General features: G+C 42.9%; 1 long non-coding RNA gene across 1 annotated transcript in view; it reads left to right on the top strand.

Moving 5' to 3' along the window:
* The first annotated feature begins 14 nt into the window (after nucleotides 1–14).
* LOC106824920 (uncharacterized) overlaps nucleotides 15–6,675 on the top strand; it is a 35,601-nt gene continuing 28,940 nt past the window's right edge. The window contains exon 1 of the long non-coding RNA XR_011495966.1: nucleotides 15–110. This is a non-coding gene — a long non-coding RNA (uncharacterized lncRNA). The remainder of the gene's footprint in view (nucleotides 111–6,675) is intronic.

The following is a 6,675-nucleotide window of genomic DNA, read 5'->3' as shown; positions in this document are numbered from 1 at the left end:
ATTTCTTTAATTCAGGAAACATTTACAGCCTAGCCAGGAAAATATGTAACAGAGGAGTGCTATAATACACTGTGCTTAACATCGTGTCCGGAGCTCATCTTGGAACAGAGGTAAGAGAGAGTTCAGCCTGTGAAGGGATTAAGAAAGGCTACAAAGAGGAGGTGACATTTCAGCTGGTAAAAGGTAAGCAGGAATTTTCTAGATGGTCATGAGGCTGACCACGCACATGGACATGTGCTGAGAAGTAGCTGGGAGAGGAGCAGAGGTCAGAGGGAGAGGCCCTGTCTGCTGCAGAGTTGGGGCTTGATCCTGCACGCTTGTCATGTCCTGTTTTACTACCCAATGATAGGTTTTAACAGGATTTTGACTACCAAACTCATTTATTATTGAAATTTCATTTTTATTAATCAAAGACTGCTTCAAACCAGTCAACACACTTCATTACCAGGAGATTAGTGTTTTTAACCTGAATCAATTTTTTTAAAGTCAAGATACTTGATATTTTAGGCACTCAAGCTATATTGCAATATTTGAAATTTCTGTTGAGTTTTTAAAAATATCTCTTTGACTTCTACTATCACTTTGATTGGAACTGCTCTGAAAAATCTACGTAACCTAGAATGTCGACAAATCCATGATCTGATAAAAGGACACAGGCGGTGTGGGCCTCAGTCTGCCTTTGAGTCCTGACTTTCCATCTGCTTATCTGGAAGATGTCTCATACCTAATTTAGAAACTTGTGGGTATAAAGTAATAGTGAAAGTACCTAAAATACAAGTTGTTTCTTTTTTATATGATTATAATTCTGATAAGATGTACCAATATTTTTTTTAAATATGGGCAGTATGCTCTTTTTTTTTTTTTAATTTTTAATTTTTCCTCCTTCTCCCCAAAGCCCCCCAGTACATAGTTGTATATTTTAGTTGTGGGTCCTTCTAGTTGTGGCATGTGGGACACCACCTTAGCATGGCCTGATGAGCAGTGCAAGGTCCATCCCCAGGATCCTAACTGGCAAAACCTTGGGCCACCAAAGCAGGGTGCGCGAACTTAGCCACTCAGCCATAGAACCAGCCCCAATATTTTTTTCCCTTAGTGATAACTGCTTTACTTAATGACTGACTTTGGTTAACATACCCTTCTAGACTGATGGTATACCAAAAATAAGTCAACTTGTCAGTGCTTGGGGTGGACTTTCATTTATCCCTGTGCTAAAAGCAAAAAGTGAATGCTGTTGTTTTCATTTTCTTCAAGTTGATTCAAATATTTCTTGGATACTTCCTGTGTGCTGGTTAGTCTTCTAGATGCTGGAGGTTCATCTTGAGTAAGAGAGGGTCCTTGCTGCCCTCGTGGAGTATATATGACCTTGATAGGAAGCAGATACTAAACAGCTTAACAAGGAACAGTTTATTTGGCTCTAGGTGCTGTAAAGAGAATCAAACAGGGTCTTGGGATAAATACTGACTGGGTGGAGGAAAGGGTCCACTGCTTTAGATGGACAGGCTTCACTGAGGTAGGAACTGGCAGCTGAGCTGGCCTTGCTAGGGCTGGAGAGAGATAGCCAGGCAGAGGGAACTGCCAGTACAGAGGCCCTAAGGTGGAAATGAATTCGGTGTCTTTGAAAAAGGCCAGTGTGGCTTGAGTGGAGAGAAAGATGGGAAAATAGTGAGAGTTAAGGTTAGAGTCAGGCAGGGCCAGATCATATGTAATCCTGAGTTCAGTAGTTCAGATTTTATTCCAGTTGTATTGGGAAGCCTCTGGGAAGTTGTAAGCCAGGAACTGATACAATCTGGTTTATACTCTGAGATTTCTCTGGCTGCTGTGAGGAAGTTGGCTTTTTGGGGACAAAGAATCAAAGCAGGGAGACTCATTGGGAGCATTTTGCAGTATCCATGAAAGAAAGCGTGATAGCCTGGATTAAGGTGGCAACAGTGAATGATAAGAGAGGGAGTTGGGATAGACTTTGGAGGTGGAGCAAACAGGACCGCTAGCATTTGGATGTCAGGTTGAGGGAAAGAGGAAAAATCAAATATGCCTTCTGGTTTTTAGGCCTGACAACTGGGTGAATAACTATAACAATGCAGAAGATGTGATAGGAGCAGGTGTATGGGCGGAGATGGGGAGAGGGGAGTCCTTAAGAATTCTGTCTGAGATCTGTGAGGTTTGCAGTGCCAACATAATATCCTGATAAAGATGACAGCTAGATATTTGTACCCGATGCTCAAGGGAGAGCCAGGAATGGAAATATAAATTTAAGCAACATCAGTACATAGGTGGTATTTAAAAGCATGGGACTGGATCAGGTTACTAGGAGGAGTTGAGATAGTAAAAAGAGCGGCCTGAGTATTCCAATATTTAGAAATTGAGCAGCCAGAAAAGATCCTTAGAAGGAACAGCCAGTGAAGTAGCAGGAAACCCGGTAGTATATGATGTCGCAGGAGCCACAGGTAGCAGCGTTAGAAGCAGGGCGTTGTGAACTCTGTCTGGTGCTCCTTGAGGACAAGTCAGAGCAGGAGAGAGCCTGCATCAGTGGATGCGGTATGATGAAGGAGGGTCCCTGCGGACCTCAGCAGCAAACGCGAACTGAATACTTTCTATGTGCCCGTGGTATCCTATGTGCTTTTATATGTGCTAACTCTTAGTGCTCACAGCAACCCCATGAGATAGTACTTTAATTATCCCCATTTTAGCTGAGGAAACTGACACCCAGAGGAGTTATGCTGCTTTGCTACCTAGTAAGTCACAGAACAGGGATTAGAACACAAGAGGTCAAAGTCCAAGCTTAACAACCATATTCTATTTCCCTCCTATATAATATATATGATAAGAAAAGCTGGTATGGAACTATAATCAAAGTAGGTTGAAGAGAGAATGGAAGGTGAAAAAGTGGAGACAGCTGGAGACAACTCTTGGGAGAAGGTTTATAGCAAAGAGGAGAAGGTAAATGGGATGGGAGCTGGAAAAGGACATAAGGTCAAGGACATTTTCTGTTTCTTTTGCTTAAGATGGGTGATATTAAAACATGTTTCTCTGGTGATGTTGATGACCCAGGTGAACTAGGAAATCTCTTCCATTTTAACAGGAGAGAACACGTAGCACGTAGGTGCAGATGTAGCTGGATTAATAGCATTGGTGGTAGGAGGATGTTATAGGTAGTTCTTGTCTGATAGCTTCTGGTTTCTCAATGAGGCCTGAAAGGGAGGCCAGGTCACCAGCAGAGGGATAGAATAAGTTGTTGCAAGTAGGAGGGAAAAGGAAAAGGTAATAGAGAAATGAGCATCTTTGAGGGGGAAAACAAATTTACCAGAGAAATTAGTGGGACTGACTGATGGGCAGTGATATTTGCCATTTGATATTTTTGGTCCAAAATAGGACCAATTAGCAGAATTCTATCATGTTTTTCTCCATTTCTGGAGAAAATATTAGCTGCTTAGGTTTAGGAGCAGAGTAAGGCTTAATAAGGGTTGGGCAAGTAGAATGGAGGGAGAAAGGAACAAAGCATTTAAAGAATGTTTTCAAGGGAGTGATTATAGCCCTGAATCACAGTACAGCCACACATCACTTAATGACCGGGACACATTCTGGGATATGCATTGTTAGGTGATTTTGTCATTGTGGGAACACCATAGAGTGTACTTACACGAACCTAGATGGTATAGCCTACTACACACCTAGGATCTGTGGTACAAACTTATGGGACCTCTATCGTATATGCAGTCCAGCATTGATCAACCGTCGTTATGTGGCACATGACTGTATTTAACAAGGGTTGGGTGATGGATGGGTGAGGAAGAGGACTTCAGTTGATGAGCATTTCCAGTGCTGTTGCACAATGTTGGGATGAGGGTACTTGAGGGAAGCTGGAGAGGTAGGAGCTCATAGTCAGAGGGTGATGATGACAAGATCCAGCGGATGACCATGGCAGTGGGTGACCTGGATGGAGTATAGTCATGTGCTGCATAACGATGTTTTGGTCAACAACAGACTGCATAAATGACAGTGGTCCCATGAGATTAGAACCATATAGCCAGGTATATAGGAGGCTATACCATCTAGGTTTGCATAAGTGCTTTAGGGGAGGAGGAAATTTTCCTCTACCCTCCTAGGTTCTTCTGGCTGGTCTAAAAATTAAATTGATGTGAGACAGATTAACAGAAGAAAAACAAAAATGTCAAAGCCCTCACCTTAAGTACCATTCTCAGGTAAAGACAAAAGAAGGTGTTGAGGGTGGGGAGAGTCAGAGACTTCAAAGGGAAGGAAGGCAATTCACAGGTAGATGAAAAGGGGAAAATGATTAGAAAACAAGTGTTTGGCCACAGAAACAGAAGAACACAGAGGGGGGCCCAACAAACAGATTTCTCCCTGTCTACCACCTAGTTTATGTGATGCTAAGGTGATAGCTCACTTCCTGAGACAAGTTTTTTAATCTGACTTCTTTTAGACAGTTAAGGGTGAGGTAACAAAAACTTTCTGAATCTTTTGTTTCTTAAAAATAATCAGCCTTAAATAATCCTTATTTTAAAGAGGCAGCTTTTGGAGTGGCAAATTTTGTCCCCCTTCAGTACTCTGTGATGTCCGCACAATGACAAAATCACCTGACGACACATTTCTCAGAACACAACCCCATCGTTAAGGGATGCATAACTAGATACTGTTGAAGTTGAGGAAATTAGGAAACTAAGAGGCCAGCGTATTGGAAGGATTTTTTCACATGGATGTTGAAATTGCCAAGCATTACGACAGAAGTAGTCGTGGAAAGAAAGACAAGGAGCTGGGTGCTGGAATTCAGTGACCAGGGTAACTTATTAGCCAGACCACACTCGGAAGGAGCAGTCTCGGTTGGGATGGTCAGAAGGATTGTTCTTCAGAGGGGCTGGGAGTTTGGAAGGGGGTGGGAGATAAAGCAGATTGGAAGTGACAGTGAGGAACAGGGAAGGTGGGGGAGACGCTGACCTACCCACTCCGGGGCTGAGGTTTATCCTGGAGGTGGGGGCACCAAGGAAGAGCGTTGTCAGGAGTCCCCTGCAGGTGTGGGGAGCTTTTAAAAGCAGGGCAATAACAGAGTGGTTTGGGGGTAAGAGACCAAAGACAGAGCCTCCAGTCATGATCTTGTGGAACCTTCCAGGGAGCGGTGAGGGGATAGATGAGGACAGTGGGGAAGGAGGAGAGGGGAAGTGTGGAACCCATCCGAAGTGGACCTGGGAAAGGGTGTTGTGGAGCTCACAGGCGATGCTAATGTTAGCTGAGGAGGGCAGGTTTGGGGTAAGAAGCTGAGGGGTTCCCTTTCAAATTGTTTATGAAAGTGGTGTATGCACGTGGTTTAAAAATCAAATAGGACTAATAGTCTTTTGATGGAAAACCATTTTGCCTCACTTCTCATTACCCCACAGGCCTGCTCCCAGAGAATATTTACTTGTATTATTTCTTTGATAATTTCCTCCCCACAATATTCTCTGTTCTCTTTTTCTGGAATTCGTTTAGTCAATTATTAGTCTTCCTGAATCAATTCTCTTAATTATTTTAAAGTGTTTTTTTCCCCTCCAGTCTTTCTTTTTGTTTTTGTTTTTTTGCTGAGGAAGATTCACCCTGAGCTAACATCTATTGCCAATTTTCCTCTTTTTGTGTGTGGGCCTGTGCAACAGCATGGGCACTGACAGACGAGTGGTGTAGGTCCACGCCTGGGAACTGGGGCTGGGCTGCTGAGGTGGAGCACACGGAACTTAACCACCTGGCCACCAGGACTGACCCTCCTCCAATCTCTTTTAACCCCTGATGAGAGGGACTGCTTTCTGAGATTTCTTTGATGTTATCTTCTAATTCTTGAATAATTTTTTATGGCTACCTTATTTTATATTCCAAGCACACTTTCTTTTTTTCTGTTTATTCCTTTTTCATAGCATCTTATATTTATTTTATGGATATAATATCTTTTCTCATCTCTGAGGACATGAATTTTTTTTCCTCTTAATTGGCTCTCTTTCCTCCACGTTCCTTTTTTCTCTTCATTTTCTCTTTTTCAGTCCTCAAATGTTTGTTAATTCCTATCCGACATTTATGTTCATAAATTGGATCCTCATCTGTTCGCATTTGAGAATAGGGCATTAAGAAGCTAAATGGAAGCCCTGTGGGCACAGGTAGGGCCTGTTGATGGTAGATTTTGTTGAGGGGAGCTCAGAATACATGGAAATCTTCCCTTTAGCCTCCTCAGTCTCTTGGAGAAGAATCTTCTCACCTTCCTGGGAGACATAAGCCAGCTGCCAGTTTTCCTGAGGAGAGTCTGAAAGTGGCTGTGTGTCTCAGAGTTCATTATGTAAACCGTTACTTCACCTGCGATCCAGCCCAGCTAGTGCCTGAGCTCCACTCTCCTTGGTACCTGCTGTCTCCATATGCTGAGCCCTCCAGGTTCTACAGGCTGAATCGGTTGTGTTTTCTTTTTTTTTTCCAGTATCTATTTCAGTAGACAATGAAGACATTGAAATTATTAAAGATTGTGTTAACCTTGGTTCAGTCATCAGTGTAAATGGAGACTGCAGCCAAGAAACCAAGAGAAGACTGAGACTTGGAAGGGCAGCAATAAAGAATTAGGAAAGATTGGCAAGTGCAGGAAGTGTCATTAGAGACCAAGGCCAAGGTTATCCACACCCTCGTATTCCCAACTACTATGCACGGATGAGAAAG

Source organism: Equus asinus, chromosome 20 (assembly GCF_041296235.1).
Source record: "Equus asinus isolate D_3611 breed Donkey chromosome 20, EquAss-T2T_v2, whole genome shotgun sequence".
Classification (NCBI taxonomy): Eukaryota; Metazoa; Chordata; class Mammalia; order Perissodactyla; family Equidae; genus Equus; species Equus asinus.
Note: the sequence above shows the minus strand (reverse complement) of the source record. Positions and strands in the feature narration are given on the sequence as shown.